We start from the raw sequence: 22,530 nt of genomic DNA, 5'->3' as shown, positions 1-22,530 counted from the left end.
CAGATCCTGTACTGTCTAGACTTTGCGATCACGTGTTATGTGCCCTGACATGCAGCGGGGAGTCCCACTGTCCAGCTGGGTGGCGCACATTGCACTGCTGGACAACACGTCACATGGGAAATATATTTCATGGTGGATGAGGTATGTGCCGTCGGCACTTGTCTGATGTAGCCATCTCATGGCACTCCCAGGATGACAGGAATTTTATCACAGGCTGTTGCCTGGCTGTTGTTCGGCCTGTGCTATGAGATGCATCTGGAGTGATTCCAAAAGTCATTTCTATTTTATTTTTATTGTAATGGCTTGGCAATACAGTTGGAACATCATTTCTCCTAAAGGGTTAGATGTAAATGTCATAATATATGTGTTACAATTGTGACACGCCATTCAGTTGCACTGTGTCATGGCGCACCGAGTCTCTGAAATGTGTTGACGCACTGTGGGGCAGGGGCGAGGCTCATCTGCTTGTGGTGTTATAGCTATGATGATCATAATTTTTCACATACATTAACTACATTATTTGGGAGAGAATGGCTATGTATCTGAAATATAAGGTTTATTGTTGTGTGGGCCGCTGAAGAGGAGGTACTGCTGGCCCACCACCACCAGAGGGCGCCCTGCCTGGAGTGCGGGCTCCAGGCACCAGAGGGCGCTGCCGCATCATGGGAGTAGCCTGGGTGACAGCTGTCACCCATCACCAGACACAGCTGTTCTACTCAGCACCGAGGTATATCAGGAGGACGGCGTCTCCACCTCAGTGCCGAGATATCGCCTAAGACCAAGGTAGTATTCTCTGCAGTTATACATTGCATCATCAGCTAAGACTGTTAAAACCTTTTTCAGGACTGGTGACTACTGAAAACCTCATTCTTTGGATAAGTACTCACCTTCCTGCTACACTTTGCCAAGAGGTGGAGGCGGCTTCTCCCCTCTCTGTTACTGGGTGCGTTCATCCACTCCTGTGTGTTGTTGCTCTCTCCTGCCAGCAGTACCGGATCCGACGAGCGGAGGCAGTGGCCACCTGGGAATTCGGGACTTGGCGGTTCCAGTATTTCCAGGGTTCGGTGGCAGAGGAGATCTGGGTGGTTCCGGTTCGACTGAGACAGACGTCTCCTACCTTCGAGCCTGCCCACACGACACCAGCGGATTCGACCCCAAATTGTGTTTGTTGTATTACTCGTGCTTGTTTCAGTAGTAAATCTTGTTATTTACTCTCTCCATTGTCCGTTCATTGCGCCCCCTGTTGTGGGTCCGTGTTCCTACACTTTCACAACAGGATATCTCGGCCAGCGTCATGGATCCCGAGGGGCGTCAACCGGCTGTTGAACGGCCAATGGAAGACCAAGGCGCGGCGGAGGCTTCGGGAGGGGTAATCGGTGAGTTGCAGCGGATCCTCACCGCTTTCACCTCTCGGATCGACTTAATGACCGAGCAGCACGTTCTCCTAAACCGCAGGGTGGAGGCTCTCGCCGCACAAGTGGAGGCGCGCCCTTCGGGCGCCGCTGCGGCTCTCCCTCCCGAGGACCCTGCGTGCGAAAGTAACGTTCCACTGGCGTTCAACGGTCCCTCCCTCCGTCCCCAGAAGCATACATAAGCCCTCCAGAACCGTACGGAGGCGTGTGTGGAGACGTGCGCGGACTTTCTTATGCAGTGTTCGCTCGTCTTCGCTCAGCGTCCCGTGATGTACGACGACTGATGCTAGCAAAGTAGCTTATGTGATAAATCTGCTTCGCGGGGAGGCACGCGCTTGGGCTACAGCGCTCTGGGAGCAGAACTCACGGCTCCTTCATACATACGATGGGTTTGTACGGGAGCTCAGAACGGTGTTCGATCATCCCAACAGAGGAGAGTCCGCTTCAACGCACTACTGTCCATACGACAGGGACGTCGGAGCGCAGCTGCCTATGCAGTCGCCTTCCGCATCGCGGCGGCGAGATCCGGCTGGAATAGCACTGCCCTCCGCGCTGCCTTTGTAACGGACTGTCTCTGGTCCTAAAAGAGCACCTGGTGGCTAAGACGAACCCGCGGGATTTAGATGGGCTCATCGATCTAGTCATACGACTCGACAACCGGTTTAGAAGAACGCCGTCGGGAACGAGGCGAAGGGCGTGGCCAGGCACGCGTCGTCCCTCTCCCTTCCGGGTCCGATCGAGCTCCTCCCTCCCCACGCTCCTCTGTTCCTGCGCTCCGTGCGCCTATGGCTCCCCCTGCTGACGAAGCTATGGACACGAGCAGGGCAACATTTAGGGCACCCGGAGCACAAAGGAGGCGGGCCCACGGAGCTTGTTATGTTTGTGGCTCGAGTGAGCATATGGCAAACGACTGCCCCGAGCGGTTAAGCTCCAACGCCCGCCCCTAGAGACTGGGCCAGGGGTGGGCCAAAACATTCACGTGGGACACACCCACATTGCTACACGACTCCCAGTCACGATCCTTTATGAGGATTCAACCCTGAAGGCCCCAGCACTGGTGGACACCGGGCTCTGAGGGGAATCTGCTTGACAGTAGATGGGCCAGGGAGATAGGGCTCCCTCTGGTGGCTCTTACCTCGCCTGTGCAGGTTCGGGCGCTAGATGGCTCCCTACTCCCACCAATCACACATAAGACACCTCCAGTAACTCTGGTGTTGTCAGGTAACCACCGGGAGGTGATCGAGTTCTTCGTGACTCAGGCCACCTCCCGTGTGGTTTTAGGGTTTCCATGGATGCTAAAGCACAATCCCCGGATTGATTGGCCGTCCGGGGTAGTGGTTCAGTGGAGCGAAACCTGCCATCGGGAGTGTCTAGGTTCCTCGGTTCCTCCCGGCTCCCAAGCTAAGGAGGAGGTCCGAGTCCCGCCCAATCTGAAGGCGGTGCCAGCGGAGTACCATGACCTCGCTGATGTGTTCAGCAAGGATCTGGCTCTCACGCTTCCTCCTCACCGCCCGTACGATTGTGCCATTGATTTGGTTCCAGGCAGTGAGTTTCCGTCCAGTAGGCTGTACAACCTCTCACGGCCGGAGCGTGAATCAATGGAGACCTACATCCGGGACTCATTAGCTGCCGGGTTGATCCGGAATTCCGCCTCTCCGATGGGTGCTGGTTTCTTTTTTGTGGGTAAAAGGATGGCGGGCTTCGTCCATGCATTGACTATAGGGGGTTGAACGAAATCACGGTTCGCAATCGATACCCGTTGCCCCTGTTGGATTCGGTGTTCACCCCCTTGCATGGAGCCAATATCTTCACCAAACTTGATCTTAGGAATGCCTATCATTCGGTTCGGATCCGGAAGGGAGACGAATGGAAGACGGCATTTAACACCCCGTTGGGCCATTTGAGTACCTGGTCATGCCGTTCGGTCTCACTAACGCTCCCGCGACCTTCCAAGCATTGGTAACGATGTCCTGCGGGACTTCCTGCACCGGTTCGTCTTCGTGTATCTGGACGATATACTCATCTTTTCCCCGGATCCTGAGACTCATGTCCGGCATGTCCGTCAGGTCCTGCAGCGGTTGTTGGAGAACCGCCTGTTTGTGAAGGGCGAGAAGTGTGAGTTCCACCGCACTTCTTTGTCCTTCCTGGGGTTTATCATCTCCTCTAACTCCGTCGCCCCGGACCCGGCCAAGGTTGCGGCGGTGAGAGATTGGCCCCAACCTACAAGCCGTAGGAAGCTGCAACAGTTCCTCGGTTTTGCTAATTTTTATAGGAGGTTCATAAGGGCTACAGTCAGGTAGTTAGCCCCCTGACAGCCCTGACCTCTCCAAAAGTTCCCTTCACTGGTCGGACCGGTGCGATGGCCGCGTTCAAGGAGTTTGAAACGGTGCTTCTCGTCTGCACCAGTTCTGGTGCAGCCCGATCCTAGCCGCCAGTTAGTGGTTGAAGTGGATGCCTCGGACTCAGGGATAGGAGCGGTGCTCTCCCAGAGCGGGAAGACCGATAAGGTCCTTCACCCGTGTGCCTATTTTTCTCGCAGGTTGACCCCCGCTGAACGGAATTATGACGTCGGCAATCGGGAACTCCTTGCTGTGAAAGAGGCCCTCGAAGAGTGGAGACATCTGTTGGAGGGAACAGCCGTGCCATTCACGGTTTTCACTGACCATCGGAACCTGGAGTACATCAGAACCGCCAAGCGGCTGAACCCCAGGCAAGCCCGCTGGTCACTGTTCTTTGGCCGTTTTGACTTCCGGATTACCTACGTCCCGGGACCAAGAATCAGAGATCGGATGCATTGTCCCGGGTGCCACGAAGATGAGGTCAAAACGGAACCGTCGGATCCCCCGGATCCCATCATCCCGGAGTACGCTATCGTGGCCGCCCTCACCTGGGACGTGGAGAAGACCGTCCAGGAGGCCCTGACCCGGTGTCCCGGACCCCGGAAACGGACCAAAAACAGACTATACGTCCCACCAGAGGCTAGAGCTGCAGTCCTGGACTTCTGTCACGGTTCTAAGCTCTCCTGTCACCCAGGGGTGCGAAGGACCGTGGCAGTCGTCCGGCAACGCTTCTGGTGGGCATCCCTGGAGACCGACGTCGGGACTACTGTCCAGGCTGTACCACCTGCGCCAGGGGCAAGGCGGACCATAGGAAGACCTCAGGGCAGCTACAGCCATTGCCCGTGCTCATCGCCCCTGGTCCCACATCGGCCTGGACTTCGTCACGGGTCTCCCGCCGTCCCAGGGAAACACCGTCGTCTTCACGATAGTGGACCGTTTCTCCAAGGCGGCCCACTTCGTGGCCCTCCCGAAGCTCCCTACGGCCCAGGAGACAGCGGACCTCCTGGTCCACCACGTCGTCCGTCTGCATGGCATACCATCGGACATCGTCTCCGATCGCGGTCCCCAGTTCACCTCACATGTCTGGAGGAGCTTCTGCCGGGAACTGGGGGCCACGGTCAGCCTCTCGTCTGGGTACCACCCCCAGACCAACGGGCAGGCAGAGCGGGCGAATCAAGAACTGGAGCAGACACTTCGCTGTGTGACAGCCGCGCACCCAACGGCCTGGAGTACCCACCTGGCCTGGATCGAGTACGCCCACAACAGCCAAGTGTCATCAGCCACCGGCCTCTCCCCGTTTGAGGTGTGCTTGGGGTATCAGCCCCCCTTGTTTCCGGTGGTTGAGGGAGAGGTCGGTGTGCCCTCGGTCCAGGCCCACCTACGGAAGTGCCGTCGGGTGTGGCGGGCCGCCCGCTCTGCCTTGTTGCAGGCCCGGACGAGGGCGAAGAAACATGCAGACCGGCGGCGAGCCCCGGCCCCCAAGTATCGTCCTGGGCAGGAGGTCTGGTTGTCCACGAAGGACATTCCCCTACAGGTTGATTCTCCAAAACTGCAAGAACGGTACATCGGACCTTATAAGATCCTCAAGGTCATCAACCCCGCCGCAGTGAGGCTCCAGCTTCCGGCCTCACTGCGGATCATCCAGTCTTCCATGTTTCCCGGATATCAAGCCTCTTCACACCTCATCCCTCTGCACCCCGGGTCCGCGCCGCCTCTGCCCGGATCATCGACGGAGCACCGGCTGGACTGTCCGCCGGCTCCTTGACGTCCGTCGGATGGGCCGGGGTTTTCAGTATCTGGTGGACTGGGAGGAGTACGGCCCCGAGGAGCGCTCCTGGGTGAAGAAGGGCTTCATCCTGGACCCGGCCCTCCTGGCCGACTTCTACCGACGCCATCCGGACAAGCCCGGTCGTGCGCCAGGAGGCGCCCGTTGAGGGGGGGGGTCCTGTTGTGTGGGCCGCTGAAGAGGAGGTACTGCTGGCCCACCACCACCAGAGGGCGCCTGCCTGGAGTGCGGGCTCCAGGCACCAGAGGGCGCTGCCGCATCATGGGAGTAGCCTGGGTGACAGCTGTCACCCATCACCAGACACAGCTGTTCTACTCAGCACCGAGGTATATCAGGAGGACGGCGTCTCCACCTCAGTGCCGAGATATCGCCTAAGACCAAGGTAGTATTCTCTGCAGTTATACATTGCATCATCAGCTAAGACTGTTAAAACCTTTTTCAGGACTGGTGACTACTGAAAACCTCATTCTTTGGATAAGTACTCACCTTCCTGCTACACTTTGCCAAGAGGTGGAGGCGGCTTCTCCCCTCTCTGTTACTGGGTGCGTTCATCCACTCCTGTGTGTTGTTGCTCTCTCCTGCCAGCAGTACCGGATCCGACGAGCGGAGGCAGTGGCCACCTGGGAATTCAGGACTTGGCGGTTCCAGTATTTCCAGGGTTCGGTGGCAGAGGAGATCTGGGTGGTTCCGGTTCGACTGAGACAGACGTCTCCTACCTTCGAGCCTGCCCACACGACACCAGCGGATTCGACCCCAAATTGTGTTTGTTGTATTACTCGTGCTTGTTTCAGTAGTAAATCTTGTTATTTACTCTCTCCATTGTCCGTTCATTGCGCCCCCTGTTGTGGGTCCGTGTTCCTACACTTTCACAACAGTTTATTATGGGTATGACACCCCGTTCGGATGTGCGCCCTGCTCTGCGGCTCTGAGGCACATTGACTCACAGTGACACACAGTGCTTTCAGTTTGATTGTGCAATATTTACAGAGTTCACAAGATGAATATGTGCCACAGACATTGCACCTAACAATATTTCCTTTGCGCACGCCAAACGGGATCCAGTGAGGGTGCACATACAGCTCATCCATGGCACAATCGGGACATGCTGGCAGGATTTGATGTGCCTGACCATGGTGAATGTCTCTCAAGTGCAATCAGACTGTTCCAAATGCTTTTTGACACCATAAGAGTGTTTAGAACGCATTCAGACTGTGGTCAGACTACACTTCGACTGCCATTTGAGCTTTTTCCACTTTGACTGCACCTTGACTGGTTTTAACATGTTAAACATTTGGCTGGGTGCAGGAATTTGTCTGGCTGTTTGGCGTGCACGCAGAATGCTGTCGGAGGTTTTTTTTATTGTACCTCACCTTTGCCCAAATGGAGGTCAAATTTTCATTTGGGTGACATTTGGGCTCATTTGGCCTCCAGTGTGATGGGAGTATAAAGAAAATGCATTTAGCAAGCTGTACAATACCTTGAATAGTAAGGAAAGAGAAAAGAACTTGTACCGATTGGCCAGACAAAAAGACAGAGCTGGAAAGGATGTGCAGCAGGTTAGGGTGGTAAAAGATGCAGATGGTAATTAATGTGCTGACAAGTGAGGAGGGTGTGTTGAGAAGGTGGTGGGAATATTTTGAGGAGCTGATAAATGAAGAAAATGATAGAGAGATGGCTGGATGATGTGGAGAGAGTGGAAAGGCAGTTGGTCCAGATGATAAATGGTAAATGGACTGCATTTATAGAGTGCTTTTCCATCTGTATCAGACGCTCAAAGCGCTTTACAAATAATGCCTCACATTCACCCCAATGTGAGGGTGCTGTCATACAAGGCGCTTACTACACACCGGGAGCAATAGGGGATTAAGGACCTTGCCCAAGGGCCCTCAGTGATTTTCTAGTCAGGCTGGGATTTGAACTGCGGATATTCTGGTCTCAAGCCCAACACCTTAACCACTAGACCATCACCTCCCCCAGGATTGAGTCCTGGGGACCAGCTTGTAAAGATGATATTCTATTGGAGGCATGGAAATGTCTTGGGGAGATGGCAGAGGAGTTCAATAAAATTTTGGAGAGTGAGAGGATGCCTGAGAAATGGACATGAAGTGTGCTGGTTCCTATGTTTAAGAACAAGGGTGATGTGCAGAGCTGCAGTAACTACAGAGGCATAAAGTTGTTCAGCCACAGTATGAAGATAAAGGGGAAAGAGTAGTAGAAGTTAAGCTTAGAAAACAGGTGAAGATCTATGAGCAGCTATATGGCTTCATGCAGAGAAAGAGCACTACGATACAATGTTTGCTCTGAGGATACTGATGGAGAAGTGTAGAGAAGGCTGGGAAGGAGTTACATTGTGTAAGGCTCCTGGTTTTATGGATTGTTTTTGTGTTCTGTCTGTCTCTTGCTCTGTCTCTGTTCTATCTTTCTGCTTGGGTTTTCTCTGTCCTGTTGTTTCTTGCCTTTCTCTCCTGGTTCTTTGGTGGGTGTCTCCCTCTGTCTGGCCACACCCCGGTTCTGGGAGTTTCTCCACACACCTGTTCTGAGTTTGCAGTTAATCACCTGGGTGCTTTATAATCCTCACAGTTTGTCTCTGTCCTTCGCCAAATCGATGTGCCTTGTAACTTCCTTCCAGCTCAGTTGTTGTACTCTTGCCTTGCTTTGTTTGCCTCATCGGTTTTTGACTACCTGCCTGTGTATTCCGACGCCTTTTTGCCTGATGTTTTTGATCCTGTTGCTCTGTTTGGACTGCTTTTCTGTGTACCGACCCCAGCCTGTTTACCCAGTAAACGTTTCCTCTCCAATGAGCTGTGTTCCTGCGTTTTGCATTTGCGTCCAGCCCGTGGACGCAAATGCAAAACGCAGCAGACGCAGATCCGTTCCAGTGGGCGGTACGCCACCACAGCCAGCAATTAGCACACCAGGAGGACCAACTTGCCAATCTGAACTCTGGACTCAGTGCGCTAGCCAAATGACAAGACATATTCGTGGACTCAGTAAGTGCTCAGCTGGAGCAGCTCCTCATTGCCATAAAACATCAGGCTACAACCAGCACGACTACCGTAGCCACACCACTTCCGGGATCGTCAGCTGCCCCGCCAGCACCCATACCAGTTCCAGAGGTCTGCAACCAACATTCGCAACCCGAACGTTTTTCTAGTGAGTCAGGGGATGTCAAACCCTTCATTACATAGTGCAAACTACATTTCGAACTGATGGCACCAATGGTCCCGACTGAACAGTCGAAGATAGCATTTGTCATCACTCACCTTACCGGTTGGGCGGCAGCGTGGTCCATGACTGAATGGAGCCGAGACTTGCCATCTTGCTCCTCCCTGGCAGCCTTCACCAAATCTCTTCAGCAGGTTTTCTAACGCTCCTCTCCGGGATGGGAGGCGGCACGCCAGTTGATGAGGCTGAAGCAAGGTAATCGCCGCGCAGCTGATTATGCAATTGACTTCTGCATTCTGGCTGCGAAGAGCGAGTGGAACCCTGCAGCACTCCAAGACGTATTCTTCCAGGGATTGAACGACAGCATCCGGAGCCAGCTTATTGCGGCAGACCTGCCCGAAGACCTGGATGACCTCATAGCTCTGGCTATCCGCACTGACCGTTGCCTGTCGGACCACCCTTGTCATGATCGCCATCTCCTTGGTGCTACGACTGACCGGCAGCCTACTTCTGGTCGTCCGGGCAGAATTTATCTCAGAATGAGATAAATGCTGAACTAAAGTTTGATTCGTCCACCATGGTCTGCCCTGTATTTATTGATTCTGGTGCCAATTCTAATTTGATGCAATCTCTCTTTGCCAGGTCCCTCCATTCTTAAGTTGCACCGACTCTCATGGTGGATGGTAGGTTGCTGGGCCAAATGTATATCCAGACACAATCAGTTTGTATGACCTTACCCGATAATCATTTTGAAACATCAGTTTCCATATTTTGACCAAACGCCTCACCCGATTATCCTGGGGCACCCTGGTTGCAATGCCACAAATCCCGACGGACTGGTCTCTGGGGAGGATGGAGTCCTGGGGACCAGCTTGTAAAGATGTCTGTCTAATTAGTCCTGTCAGCTCCTCTGATATACATAAGTGAGATCTAGAGGGGGTTCCTGCTTGCTACCATGACCTGTTTGACGTATTTAGTAAAGTAAAAGCCAAATCGCTTCCTCCTCATCGTGATTGTGCCATAGAGATTCTCCCAGGGGCCACTCTCCCCCGGGAAAAGTTATTTTCTCTTTCAGCACCTGAATGTGAGGCCATGAACACATATATTCAAGAATCGTTCGCGGCTGGTTTGATCCGTCCCTCATCCTCGCCTGCCAGGGTGGGGTTCTTCTTCATAGAGAAGAAAGACAAGTTACTCCGCCCCTGTATAGATTACCGAGGCCTCAACGAAGTCACGATAAAAAACCGGTACCCTTTTCCACTTATTTCATCTGCTTTTGAACTGCTGGAGGGAGCAAAGATTTTTACCAAATTGGATTTATGGAACGCTTATCATTTGGTTCGCATTCGCGCTGGTGATGAATGGAAAACCGCTTTTAATACTCCCACCGGCCATTATGAATATCTGGTAATGCTGTTTGGTCTCACTAATACTCCAGCTGTTTTTCGGAATCTAGTAAATGACATGCTGCGCGAATTCCTTAACAAGTGCGTTTTTGTTTACCTTGACGATATACTGATTTACTCCCCCGATCTAAAGACTCACATTCAACAGGTTTGCCCCGTTCTCCAAACTCTGTTACGTAATAATCCCTATGTCAAAGCAGAAAAATGCGAATTCCACAGCATCACCGTATCTTTCTTAGGTTTTGTCATTTCTGAGGAACAAATTCAGATGGATCCGGTTAAGGTGGCCGCGGTCCATGATTAGGCAGTTCCTAAATGCCGCAAGGACGTTCAACTGTTCTTAGGTTTCACCAACTTTTAGCACAAATTCATTCGCAACTTCAGTACGGTTGCAGCTCTGCTACATAATGTCACATCCTCACTCCGCTCATTTGTGTGGACCCCTGAATGCGATGAAGCATTCCAGAACCTAAAGAAACGTGTCACGCCCCCGTGCTGCTCCTTCCTGACGCTGCCTGGCAGTTCGTGGTTGAAGTTGATGTGTCTGACATTGGTATTGGGGCAGTGCTTTCCCAAACAGGGTCCAGCGATAACAAGTTGCACCCCTGTGCTTTTCTATCTAAGAAACTCACTGCCGCGGAACGCAACTATGGCATCAGTGATTGCGAACTGCTGGCAGTCAAAGTGGCCTTGGAGGAGTGGCGTTACTGGTTGGAGGGGGCACAGTTGCCTTTTTTGATCTGGACAGACCATAAAAATCTGGCGTATCTTGGCACCGCCAAGCGGCTTAACGTGCGTCAGGCTTGATGAGCCATCTTTTTCAGCAATTTTAATTTTGTTTTGTCATATTGTCCAGGGTCCAAGAATGGCAAGCCTGACGCGCTCTCTTGTTTAAATGACTCTGCCGATTTCACTTCCACTCCTGAACCGATTCTGCCTGACAAGTGCTTCGTGTCTGTTTTAACCTGGGATATCAAATCTAAGATTGGGTCTGTATTGGGGAATACTCCCAACCCCCCAGATTGCCCGAACGGCAGGTTATTTGTTCCAACGTCTCTCAGGGGGGAGGTCATTCAATGGGGACATGATAGTCGCCTTTTGTGCCACCCGAGTGCCTGAAGAACAATGTATGTTCTCTCCCAAAGGTTTTGGTGGCCAAAAATGTTGTCAGATGTCAAGGAATATGTGAATGCTTGTTCCGTCTGTGCTGTGCATAAAACTTTTACACGTCTTCTCATGGGTGCTCTTTTGCCTCTCTTCATCCTTGTTCGGCAGTGGACTCGTATCTCAGTGGACTTTCTGACTGGTTTACCGCCCTCTAGGGGCAACTCTGTAATCATGACGGTGGTAGATCGATTATCGAAAATGGTTAATTTTGTGCCGCTACCAAAACTTCTGTCTGCTAAAGAAACCACTGAAGCATTGTTGGTACATGTTTTTAAGCTACATGGTGTTGTGTGGGCCGCCAGAAGAGGAGGTACTGCTGGCCCAACACCAGAGGGTGCCCTGCCTGAAGGCGGGCTTCAGGCACCAGAGGGCGCAGTCACCTCTCAAGAGCAACCAGGAACACCGGGATGACAGCTGTCACACATCATCATCACCACACCGGGATGACAGCTGTCATACATCACCATCATCACCTCCATTTACATAAGCCGGGCAGTGACTCCACCTCCCTGCCGAGATATCAGCTTACCCGACAGGTAAACCTCTCAGCCGTCTCTGTGCCGTACGCACATAATTGCTTCTGAACTCTTTGCAGTCGTAACCTTCTGAATACTTTCAGCTTGGAGCTGGTTTTGTGGGAATTTGGAGGAGCTGGCGTTCGCACACCCACCATAACCTGTTTGTTCTTCCTGCCAGCAGTACCAGATCTGACAGCTGGAGGCAGTGGCCACCTGGAGACTCAGGACTTGGCGGCTCCGGTTTGTTGCAGGTCTCCGTTGGCGGTGGAAATTGTGTGGGGCCCAGCTCTTCTCTGGACAGGCATCTCCTATCCTCGAGCCTGCCCACACGTCACCTGTGATTTAATTGACTGTTACCTAAAAGCAGCATCTGTATTCCGTTGTGCACATTTTCACAACATTAAATTGTTATATTTTGGCATTTTCATTGTCCGTTCCTTTACGCCCCCTGTTGTGGGTCCGTGTCATTACACTTTCACAACACATGGTTTGCCTCAGGACATTGTCTCCGACCGGGGTCCCCAGTTTGTTTCACATTTCTGGATGGAGTTCTGCCGGCTTCTCGGGGTCATGTCTCGTCTTACCTCAGGGTACCACCCTCAAGCTAAGGGTCAAACTGAATGCCTTAATCAAGAGTTGGAGAAAGGCCTGCGTATTTTGTCCTCCCAGTTCCCCCCTCCTGGTCCACTCAGTTACCCTGGATTGAATTAGCTCATAATTGCTTGCCTACTCCTGCCTCTGGTTTTTCTCATTTTTGGTCATCAACCTTGTCTGTTCACCTCCACAGATTTGCGCTCACCAGTACCTTCTCCTCTGGGTCTTGTCATGCGGTGCCAACAGACCTGGGAGTGGGCCCGGACAGCCCTATTGCAGTCTTCCAAAAGTTACAAGGCGGCGGCAGATCAAAGACATTCCGCAGCACCCTCTTACATTCCAGGACAACGGGTCTGGCTGTCCACACAGCACCTGCCACTTCGTGGTGTTCCTTGGAAGATAGGTTCGTTGATCCATTCCCAGTAACTAAGATCATTAATCATTAATGTGGATTACAGTCAATCCACAAAGGTGACGTGTGGGCAGGCTCGAGGATAGAAGACGTCTGTCCTGAGAAGAGCCGGAACCACACGATTTCCGCCGCCACCGAACCTGGTGAATACTGGAGCCGCCAAGTCCCGAATTCCCAGGTGATCACCGTCCCCGACTGTCGGATCTGGTACTGCTGGCGAGAACAAAGACAGTCAAGTGTGGGTGTGTGTACACCCCGTAACAACAATGGTGGGAATGCCACCTCCACCTCTCACTCAGAAAACAGGTACGTGCAGCAGTTGAGAGTACTTATCACAGAATAGCGTGGGGAGCGAAGACATCAGCTCTCCACGTCTCTCACACTCAGCCTCCGGCTGCGAGCACTCACGGAACTGACTGCAAACACTGTGTAACAAACACTTGTCAGAAAAGACAAAAACAACGGCTGAGAGTTTTACCTCCAATGAAGTACGATATCTCGGCAATGAGGTGGAGATGACGTCTGGTCTTTATGGAGTGAGAGGACGTTGAGTAGATGGGTGACAGCTGTCAAGAGGTAATGAGTGACAGCTGTCACTCCCGGCTGTGTCCGTGGCGGCAGCGCCCTCTCGTGCCCGAAGCCCGCACTTCAGGCAGGGCGCCCACTGGTGGTGGGCCAACAGTACCTCCTCTTCTGGCGGCCCACACACAAATCCACCCCCAGCCTGTTTACCCAGTAAACGTTTCCTCCCCACTGAGCTGTGTTCCTGCATTTTGCATTTGCATCCAGCCCGTCTTGCCTATCGAGCCTGATACATTGGGTGTTTGTGGATTTAGAGAAAGCTTATGACAGTGTGCCAAGAGAAGAGTTGTGGTATTGTATGAGGAAGTCTGGAGTGGCAGAGAAGTATGTTAGCGTAGTGCAGGACATGTACAAGAATAGTGTGACAGCAGTGAGATGTGCAGTAGGAATGACAGATTTCCATTCAAGGTGGAGGGTGGGATTTGCCAAGGGTCAGCTCTGAGTCCATTATTGTTCGCAATGGTGATGGACAGGTTTACGGATGAGATCAGACAGGAGTCTCCATGGACTATGTTTGCAGATGACATTGTGATCTGTAGTGAGAGAAGAGAGCAGGTTGAGTCTAGTCTGGAGAGGTGGAGATATGCTTTGGAGAGAAGGGGAATGAAAGTCAGTAGGAGCAAGACTGAGTACATGTGTGTGAATGAGAGGGAGCCCAGTGGAATAGTGCGGATACAAGGAGTAGAAGTGGTGAAAGTAGATGAGTTTAAATACTTGGGGCCAACGGTCCAAAGTAATGGAGAGTGTGGTAGAGAGGTGAAGAAGAGAGTGCAGGCAGGGTGGAGTGGGTGGAGAAAAGTGGCAGGAGTGATTTGGGACAGAACATCTGCAAGAGTGAAGGGGAAAGTTTACAAGATAGCAGTGAGACCTATGCTGGACAGCTTAGAGATGGTGGCAATAACAAAAAGGCAGGAGGCAGTGCTACAGATGTTGAGATTCTCTTTGGGAGTGACAAGAATGGACAGGATTAGGAATGAACATATCAGAGGGACAGCTCAGGTGGGACGGTTTGGAGACAAAGTCAGAGAGGTGAGACTGAGATGGTTTGGACATGTGCAGAGCAGGGACCCAGGGTATATAGGGAGAAGGATGCTGAGGATGGAGCCACCAGGCAGGAGGAGAAGAGGGAGGACAAAGAGGAGGTTTATGGATGTGCTGAGAGAGGACATGCAGGTGGTTGAGAGACAGAGGAAGATACAGAGGACAGGGTGAGATGGAAACGATTTATCTGCTGTGGCGCCCCCTAATGGCAGTAGCCAAAAGAAGAATAAGAAGAGGGATAATTTAATACCCAAGGAAGCATTTTACTTCAAGGTCTAAAGCAACTGTTAAAAGTCTTCAACATTTGGACCTGGTGCCAACACCAAAGTCTATTTTGTTCTAAATCACAAGGAGAGGCTATTTAACCTTAGTTATAACCAAACTCTTAGTCATAATTTGACAGGAGACTGCTCTTTAAGTACAAATGGTGTAGTCTTTAACCAGCCCAGAAACCCATGGACAACATCAACAAAACTTTTCCATGCCTCCTGTTCCTTTGCTGTCAGTTTCTTTGGAAATTCAGGGCGCTCTATGATTTTCTTGACTTGTGGTCCAATGAAAACACCAGCTTTCACTTTTGCCTCTGACAGCTTTGGGAAAACGTCTTGAAGATACTTGAATGCTGCAGACTCTTTGTCAAGCGCTGTGACAAATTGTTTCATGAGGCCCAGTTTGATGTGCAGAGGAGGGAACAAACCTTGTGAGGATCCACAAATGCTCATGTTTAATGTTACAGCTTCCAACTGAGAAGCTTCCGGTGATAATGTGCTGCCCTGTCTCTACTATCTCAAAGGCAGAGAAAACGGAAACTTGGTGAAACCTCCCTGGAGTCCCATCAAAAATGCCACCATTTTGAAGACCCCAGTGACCTCCCATCCATACTCATCATAGTTCAAAGCTTCCAGCAGATATTTGACAGTGTTGTAATCCTCCTTGAGATGCACTGAATGAGCCAAAGGAAGTGATGGATACTTGGCTTGTTACTTGCACACTTTTCATCCAACAAGTTCCACTCCTTCAGCCTTGAGATCAAAAGCTCAGCATTTGACTTTGTCAAACCAAGATCTCTGATGAGGTCCATTCAGATCTCTTTGACTTGGGAAGTAAGGATTCCTCTCACAGACTGTATCTGTAATGTCACAGTCGACTTCACTGTGCTCCCATCCTCTAATTCAGTGCTTTTTGCTTCTGATGGATGTTTTCTTTCTGGAGGTGAAGGTACAGGAAGCTCAGCACTGTGTGGCACTGGTGCAATGCTGCAAGATGGAATATCAGGATAAGGAATAGCAGGTGCATTCTTCCCACTTCAGCGTTTGGAAGGATCCACCATGCAGAAGTAACAGTTGGTTGAGTGGTCAGTGGGTTTACGCCATATTCTTGGAAGAGCAAACTTCATTGCTCTCTTTTCCCCTCTGTTTAGGTTGATTAATTTTCTTTGATTAAAGAGTGAAATATTCATGAACAAAGGAGATTCTTCAAACCTCAGTAAATTACTCTCCCGTTCTTGAAAGTTCTTGCTCAATCTGTACAAATGAGGAAGGTTTTCATGAATATAATTGCTTTGTCAACATTGTATTATGTTTGAAATGATGTTTGAACCCGTTTGTCATGATCACAAAAAGAAAATATGATGACCACAACTCTGACAAATGGACTTAACTTTTCCAGAAATTAGTAGTGACCACTCAGTGAATGTGAAAACTGGTTCATTTGGAATTTCATTGTCCTGACCACAAAACCAAAGTTTGGAGGTCAAGACCACTCTTTTCTCTTTTGATTGGCTGTGAAGAAATGGGAAATTATGGTTTGTTACTTAGTTATCAGACTGAGCTGTGCTGTCGGCCTTTTCCAGCAGGTGGCGTCATTGAACATCATTAAAGCAGAAAAATATCCAGACTGTGGTTCCTTCTGCAGCTGCACTCACAGAATGTGAAAGCAATTCTACCTTTTTTCCTTCTTGTTAGAAATGCAGACTGTTTTTTTTTTTGTTGTTTTTTTTTTTAGCTCTCATTCATTCATTCATTTATTCATTCACTCATTCACTCTACTTTTAAGATTAGGCTTAAAACTTTCCTTTTTGCTAAAGCTTATAGTTAGGGCTGGATCAGGTGACCCTGAACCATCCCTTAGTTATGCTGCTATAGACGTAGACTGCTGGGGGGTTCCCATGATGCACTGTTTCTTTCTCTTTTTGCTCTGTATGCACCACTCTGCATTTAATCATTAGTGATTGATCTCTGCTCCCCTCCACAGCATGTCTTTTTCCTGGTTCTCTCCCTCAGCCCCAACCAGTCACAGCAGAAGACTGCCCCTCCTTGGGCGTGGTTCTGCTGGGGGTTTCTTCCTGTTAGGGGGGGGTTTTCCTTCCCACTGTCGCCAAGTGCTTGCTCACAGGGGGTCGTTTGACCGTTGGGGTTTTTACATAATTATTGTATGGCCTTGCCTTACAATATAAAGCGCCTTGGGGCAACTGTTTGTTGTGATTTGGCGCTATATAAATAAAATTGAAAAATCATTAGTCATTGATCTCTGCTCCCCTCCACAGCATGTCTTTTCCTGATTCCTCCCCTCAGCCCCAACCAGTCCCAGCAGAAGACTGCCCCTCCCTGAGCCTGGTTCTGCTCAGCAGTCCATTCAAAATGGAAAGTCAAAGTGACATGAACAGAGCTAGTAGATGAAAAGCAAAAATAGAGACCCCCTGCAGGCCCAGGTGGTGGTGCAGAAAGATTTATCTGTGATAAAGCAGCAGCTGCAGGACGGCTCAAACTTTTAACACTACAACTTATCAAATGCAATTAGAAACTCAGCAGAAATGTTTTTCTTTTTCCCCAAAACCACCTCTGCAGCATAATTACACGACCTCTGCTCACCCGAATAAAAACAGAAGAAAAAAGTTGCTGATAAATACACACAGTGTCCATCTGTCACACAAGAGATCAATAAAAACACGCTTCAGATTCTCAAATAACTAATCTGTGGAGTTTAAAGGGAATCAAGTCACTGGAGCTCATTGGATGTCTTTTAAATGATGTAGGAGTCTGAATGAATTTAGCATCTGATTCCAGTTTATTCCAGAAATATGTTTTTAAGTGCTGCGTCTTCTGGAGTTTTGATGTTGAAGCAGCTTCAGTGAATTGGTGGAGTCAGTTGAATGATCAGCCAGAATAAAGCTCGTTCGTTTCAGACATGCACCCTGTGAGTCTGCAGCACGGCCTCGGCGCTCTGTGCAGAGATGCACAGACGTTAAATGGTTGTAGGATACGTGATGGAAGATAAGACACCTCAGAGCCAGATGAAGATCTAAAAGCATCACTTCATGACGTTGTGACTGCAGACAGCAGACATGAAGGACAACTTACAGTTGTTACATATACATTTATTCAGATATATTCAGTTTATTGTTCCTCACCTGCAAACTGCCAGAGAAGGGTATTGATTGTGGTGAACAACCTCTCAAATTGCCATTATATCTCCAAGACGCCTGGACCCAAACTACCCAAACATAACTGGACAGTCTCAGTAGAGGACAGATCACCATGTCAGCTGTGACCCAATTTCCATATTAATAGAGTGACAGGTTCAGTGAGTGCAAAATCATACTCAGTCTACTCCAAGGCAAGAACCCGAGCGTGACAGGGGGCGTGGTAGTTCACAGCCTCGTCTTCATACAGCTCCAAATATCAACAGAAGTCATCTCAAAGATAAAGTCTGGACCTGACCAGGCCCATGAGCAAAGGCTGGCAACAAAGGCAATGGAAGATTCCCCTTAAGACCAAAGAAGAAGAAACTCCTGAGAAGACCAGACTCAGTGGGGTCAGATACCCGGTAAAGCTGACAGAGCAACCTTAGACAAAAGTAATTAAATAATTCAATTCTAGTAAATCTATTATTAAGATGAACTGACCGAGTGTTGTTCTCCTAAACCAGGGTGCCCAAGTTTGGTCCTCGAGATCTACCTTCCTGACACACACCTGAATCCAATGAAAGGCTCATTAAAAGCCTGATAATGAGCCTTTCATTGGATTCAGGTGTGTTGGAGCAGGGAGCCAACTAAGAGTGTCAGGAAGGTAGATCTCGAGGACTGACCTTGGGCACTCCTGTCCTAAACGGTGGACTGTCCCCTCTGGTTCAGGGGAGAGTTAGTGGAGGTAGAATTGGAGCGTGAGATCGATAGATGGATTGGAGCGGCACAGAAATGTTTTATGGATGCTGTACTGGACTGTCGTGGCAAAGAAATATCTGAGCTGAAAGGCACAGCTCTCAATTTACCAGTCCATTTACGCTTCTATCCTCACCTATGGTCATTAAGTTTGGGTTACTTGCCAAATCAATAAAATCACAGATTAAGCAGTGGGAATGAGATTCCTCTGTTGGGTATCTGGGCTGAAACTCCTGGACTGGGTGAGAAAGTCGACTATCTGAGACTCAGGCTAGACCTGCTGCTTCTTTGCATCGAAAGGAGCCAGCTGTGGTGGTTCAGGCACATAGTGAGGACACCTGCTGGTCGTCTCCTTAAGGGCCTGTCCCACTGGCGTTTAGGAAGATTTGCGTATGGATTCCACACAAAAGTGGTTTATAATCGCTAAACATCCCCAATATCCATGAAACATGCTTGTATGAGTCGGCCGACACCTGCACATGTCCGCAATTATCCGCAGAGGCACGTTTTTCCATTGCCAGGATTTTTGAGCTGCACAAAATTTTGGTTGCGGATGACATCCACCTTACATGCTGCTTTTGATACTGTTGACCATAAAATTTATTACAGAGATTAGAGCATGCCATAGGTATTAAAGGCACTGCGCTGCGGTGGTTTGAATCATATTTATCTAATAGATTACAATTTGTTCATGTAAATGGGGAATCTTCTTCACAGACTAAGGTTAATTATGGAGTTCCACAAGGTTCTGTGCTAGGACCAATTTTATTCACTTCATACATGCTTCCCTTAGGCAGTATTATTAGACGGCATTGCTTAAATTTTTCATTGTTACGCAGATGATACCCAGCTTTATCTATCCATGAAGCCAGAGGACACACACCAATTAGCTAAACTGCAGGATTGTCTTACAGACATAAAGACATGGATGACCTCTAATTTCCTGCTTTTAAACTCAGATAAAACTGAAGTTATTGTACTTGGCCCCACAAGTGACCCTGAACCATCCCCTTAGTATGCTGCTATAGACTTAGACTGCTGGGGGGGTCCCATGATGCACTGAGTGTTCTTTCTCTTTTTGCTCTGTATGCACCACTCTGCATTTAATCATTAGTGATTGATCTCTGCTCCCCTCCACAGCATGTCTTTTCCTGGTTCTCTCCCTCAGCCCCAACCAGTCCCAGCAGAAGACTGCCCCTCCCTGGGCATGGTTCTGCTGGGGGTTTCTTCCTGTTAGGGGGGGTTTTCCCTTCCCACTGTCGCCAAGTGCTTGCTCACAGGGGGTGTTTTGACCATTGGGGTTTTTACGTAATTATTGTATGGCCTTGCCTTACAATATAAAGCGCCTTGGGGCAACTGTTTGTTGTGATTTGGCGCTATATAATAAAATTGATTGATTGATTGATTACATACTCAATACATAAACTATGCATTGTACATCCGCCGTTATCCGCTGATATCCGCAACTGATGGGGTATTGCGGCTTGGCAGCGGACTGGGACAGTGTGTAAAACGGATATATATCTTGCCTATCACGTCCACATCATGAACTAAAATAACTTGTAGCGAATGCAGACAGATTGGCCACGAATAAAGCGTTTGTATTACGTCAGCTTTGCATCTGATTTGTGGACAATTTGCGAATGCATAACAAAAAGAAATCGACATACCTGCCAGTCTTTGCCAGTCCAGCTGTGGAGACATACAGATGTAGTTATGGATCTCCAAAGACGTAGTGTGATAGTTGCTGCCAATCCAACAACATACCAATCAACGTGTCCAAGTCCAGCCATTGCTCCAGAGGCTGTGGTGTTGGTGTGAATAGTGATGCCGACAGGCCGCAGCGCGCTTCTTTTATGACTGCAATGCAGTGCAATACAACCGCTGTTTTTGCCACATGTGCGTGATGCATTCACAATACATCTGTAATATTTCCGTGATAATCGCAATGCATCTGATCCGTTTCCTCAGTACATGCTTTATACATCCGTGATTAGTCCTCATATATTCGCTATACATTATTAATATATCCGTAATTCATGCTGGGATATTTGTCATTTTTGCCAATTTTGTTGCGGACGACAACAAATGCCTGTAATTTTTATACTCAATTCATGCTCAATTAATCCTCTCCGCAGTGGACCAGGCCTTAAGCCATTTTCCAGGCACATCCAACTGGAGGAGGCCCCGGGGAAGACCCAGGACACACTGGAGGCATAATATTTCCCAGCTGGCTTGGGAACACCTCGGGATCCCCCGGAAAGTGCTACAGGACTTGGCAGAGGATAGGGGAAGTGTGGATGACCAGCTTGGTGTATTGCTACCGCAACATGGCCCCGGATAAACGGCTGAAAATTAATGAATTAATGAATAATATGAGCTACAAATCCCCTTAAACTGGGGGTAAAATGCTGGAACAAAGGCACGCCTTAAATGAGTTTCTTTGACAGCGATTGTTGTTTTGACTTTGTGCTCAAGTGTTAAGGCCCGGTCCCACTGGAAGAGGATTAATTGTGCTGAATTGAGTATACAAATTTCGGGCGTTCGTTGTCGTCCACAACAAAATTGGCCAAAATGACAAATTCCTCAGTATGAATTATGGATACATTAATAATGTATAGCGAGTATATGACAAACAATCATGGAAGTATAATGCATGTATTGAGGAAACGGATCGGGCGTATTGTGATTATCATGGAAGCATTACGGATGTATTGAGAATGCATTGCGCATGCGTTGCAGAAACAGTGGTTGTATTGCGCATGCTTGGCATCTGCATTGCAGTCATAAAAGAAGTGCACTCGGGCCTTTCGGCATCACAATTCACACCAACACCACAGCCTCTGGAGCAATTGCTGGACTTGGACAAGTTGACTGGTATGTTGTTGGATGGCAGCAACTATCACACTACGTCTACTACATCTACACACTACATCTGTACATCTCCACAGCTGGACCAGCACTGACTGGCAGGTATGTTAATTTCTGTTTGTTATGCAGTCGCAAATTGTCCACAAATCAGATGCAAAGCAGATGTAATACAAACACTTTATCCTGTCTGCATTCACTACAACTTATTTTAGTTCGTGATGTGGAAGTGATAGGCACGCTATATATCTATTTTAAAATCTGTCCCAGTCCGCTGGCAAGCCGCAATACCCCGTCAGTTGTGGATATCAGCAGATAACGGTGGATATACAGCGCATAAAGTATGTATTGAGTATGTATTGAGTATGTATTGTGTATGTATTGAGTATGTAAGGCGGATGTCATCCGCAACCAAAATTTTGTTCAGCTCAGAAATCCTGGCAACGGAAAAAACATGCCATCCATCCATCCATCCATCCATCCATTTCTTCCGCTTTATCCAGAGTCGGGTCGCGGGGGCAGCAGTTCAAGCAAAGCCGCCCAGACCTTCCCGATCCACACACACCTCCCCAGCAACTCCGGGGGAACCCCAAGCCGTTCCCAAGCCAGCCGAGAGATGTAGTCCCTCCAGCGTGTCCGGAAAAGATGCCCAAGCCACCTCAACTGACTCCTTTTGATGTGGAGGAGCAGCGGCTCGATTCCGAGCTCCTCCCGAGTGACCAAGCTCCTCACCCTATCTCTAAGGGAGTGCCCAGCCACCCTACAGAGGAAACTCATCTTGGCCGCTTGTACTCGCGATGTCGTTCTTTCGGTCATGAGCCAAATCTCATGACCATAGGTGAGGATCGGAACGTAGATCGATCGGTAAATCGAGAGCTTTGCCCCCCTACTCAGCTCTCTCTTCACCACAACGGTCCGATACAGCGACCGCATCACTGCAGATGCTGCACCAATCTGTCTATCGATCTCAAAGCTCCATCCGTCCCTCACTCGTGAACAAGATCCTGAGATACTTAAACTCCTCCACTTGAGGCAAGGACACTCCACCGACCTGAAGAGGGCAAAGCACCTTTTTCTTCAT

At 49.5% G+C, this 22,530-nt stretch overlaps 1 protein-coding gene across 1 annotated transcript in view; it reads left to right on the top strand.

Moving 5' to 3' along the window:
* Positions 1-22,530, top strand: part of LOC117522001 (ATP-sensitive inward rectifier potassium channel 10) — an 80,926-nt gene that overhangs the window by 16,300 nt on the left and 42,096 nt on the right.

The sequence above is a fragment of the Thalassophryne amazonica genome, chromosome 12 (assembly GCF_902500255.1).
Source record: "Thalassophryne amazonica chromosome 12, fThaAma1.1, whole genome shotgun sequence".
Taxonomy (NCBI): Eukaryota; Metazoa; Chordata; class Actinopteri; order Batrachoidiformes; family Batrachoididae; genus Thalassophryne; species Thalassophryne amazonica.
Note: the sequence above shows the minus strand (reverse complement) of the source record. Positions and strands in the feature narration are given on the sequence as shown.